The sequence below is a fragment of the Lepus europaeus genome, chromosome 16 (genome assembly GCF_033115175.1).
Source record: "Lepus europaeus isolate LE1 chromosome 16, mLepTim1.pri, whole genome shotgun sequence".
NCBI lineage: Eukaryota > Metazoa > Chordata > Mammalia > Lagomorpha > Leporidae > Lepus > Lepus europaeus.
In genome coordinates, this window is record NC_084842.1 from 86,635,776 (window position 1) to 86,638,513 (window position 2,738).

Here is a 2,738-nt window from a genome sequence, read left to right on the forward strand (position 1 = left end):
TAGCTCCGGCCTCCGCAATGACATGCCTCCAGGGGGGCAGCCCGGCCATGGCCGCCACTCACCCCTCGCGGTTCAGAGGAGGAAGCCCAAGAACGGGATGTTAGCACGGATGGGCCGTGGCACCTGGGTGGCAGAGAGAGGGTCCCCACCTTGTGACCTCATGACGGCCCAAGGCCTCACCTGCAGTACCATCAGTGGGTGCATTTGGGGGTTCAGTCTCTAACACATGAACTTTGGGGGACTCAGCAGAGCCTAGGCATCAGGATTGTTCAGCCGGTTTCAAAGCACCACATTAACGGTACCCCACCAGCCACATCCCGTGCTGCCTCGTCTTCCACACATCTCTGCTCTCGGGGCCTGTCCACACGGAGACACACAGTCCTGGCCCTTTCCCCCTTCACTCCTGGGAAGTACCCCGATGTGAGACTGGGGTGGACTCCCTCTCCTCCTCGGCAGACATGAGGCTGCTGTCCAATGCTGCAGGGACCATCCCTGGACACATGAGTGTTCTCCAAGGAGCAGAACCGGCGGCTCTGAGGAACAGGAGTCCCTGGCCCCCTGCGCCACCACCGGCTGGTCCCCAGTCTGGGTTGACCAGCTGACTCTCCCATCGCCGTGTACCCGGGTCCCGTGCCTTTGGGTCAGACCAGCAGGAAGCCGTGTCTCGTTACTGCTTTCGAATCTGCTTCCAGTGTGCAGCCCTGAGGGCTCAGCTGTGTCCTGGGCCTGCGCGGGGGGAAGCTGGACGCTCACTGCTGGCAGGTGACAGCTGCTTGCTGAAACAGCCAACCTGAGACCACGGGCCTGCTCCGGGCTCCGTCCTAGACTCACCCCTGGGACGCTCTGAGCCCCGCCAGATGAGCTGACTTTTCCAAGCTGGGACCGGCGGTGCCACATGTCCACCCAATGCCATTGCAGCCTCGACCCATAGCGTCCAGCATTCTTATGGTGATGGCAGAGCCCTGGGCCCGCAGGCTGCATTGGTGTGTGGGGGACAGGGGTGAGATGAGCATCAGCCAAAAAGGAGGAAGTGGCAGCCCCCCCCCCCCCCCCCCGCCAGCCACGACCACGGCACAACGTACTCCAGAGGACAATGATCAGTGGGCACAAAGATGTTCATCACGGCATTGTTTATAAGGGCCACCCAAGTGACCAGTACCATCCCCACGTGTCGTTGAGGGATGCGCGCTGTGGGTCACGTGGGCTCATGTGTTCTGCAGAAGCTTCTAGAAGGGATTCGGCCTGAGAAGCCGGCTGAAGTGTAGTTCCCGGACCTTGCTGTGCACTGAGCGAGGGGGCCGGAAGGGTGGGCCTAGGACATCAGTAAGGACTCTGCTGTGTGAAGACAGAGAGCAAGCCACAGGCAAATTCAGGACTGGGAAAACCGCCCCAGTGTGTGTGCAGTGAGGGGTTCCCCAAACTGCAGCGATTCCCTGGGGCAGAAGGTTCACCAGCCCACGAGGGCCAGGGCGCCCCCTAGTGGTGAACGTCAAGAAGGTCGGCACACACCCCGGGTTCCCTGGCGAGGACAAGACCCCACCTTGAGAGCCCACAGACCACACGGTTTTCCTTCATTTTGGGTCCAGGGGGCCATTTAAAGGTTTTTTTTTTTTTCCAAAAAATTAACACGAAGCGTTTTATGTTATGTGAAATAAACGTGGCGCTTCTTCTTGTCCTGCTGCCCGTTTACAATTGGAATCATTCCACAAAAAGCAAACGCAGATGAGCCTGAGAGAGGAAGGGGGCCGTCGTCTCGCGTGTCCTCAGAACACTCGATACCACCAACTGCGCCGGCAGTGTATTTAGACTCTGATGCAAAATGTTCGCGCAAGAAAACCAATTTTATTATGATTTTAAAATAGCTATGGAAGAACTCGGGCGTGCTGACTTTGATCATATGTCTTAAAGAAGCAACTCCAAAGGTAGGAAATCTTTTACAGAAGTGGTTGATTTTACAGTCAAAAGTTACAAACATTCAAAACCCAGTAATAGGAAACTAAGTTAATTATGATGCGTTCACGTGATGGACTACAACAAAGCTAGAAGATGCTATTGATAAAGGTTTAGAGTGACGTGGTGAAGAGGTGTGGGCCATATTGCTAAGCGGGAGAAAATGGATGCAACATTGAATTTATTGCGACCCGTCTCGTGTGTCGATCACAACGAAAAGAATCCACACACCAACGTGATCAGAGGTAAAACCTGCCCGATTTCCAGATAGGGAAGATGTCTTCGCACAAATCTCCATCCCGTTGAGAAAAGTGACACCGTTCAAAGCTGAGTCCACTCGGAAACTACAGTGTAAACCACCAAGACTGTGTCCGCGTGCATTGGCCCCGTGGAGGTGACATTTGGGACGGGTGGCCGTGTGGACGATCGGGAAAGGCTTGTGTGTGTGTCACACGGTGAATTACAAACAGAGGAAGCTTTTTATGAAAGACAGACTGGATTTTTTTTTTTCCTGCCTAGCATCCCATGCTTCTAAACCAGCAGGTCTCGCTGAGATGGAGAAGAAACAGTTTGATTAGAATGAACTGGCCAGGGACACAGCCACACCCCAGTCTGGCTCTGCCCTGACCGCGTTCCCCAGGGCAGTGGACCGTGCAGCCCAGAGGAGACAGGGCCAGTGCAGACAACAGGGGCCTTTGTCAGGCGCTGTTTGCCCGACCCGGCCACTCCCAGGTGGCTCCCATGATGCTGGCTCGTTGGCTCACCCTTGGGTCTCACGTCCACCCCGG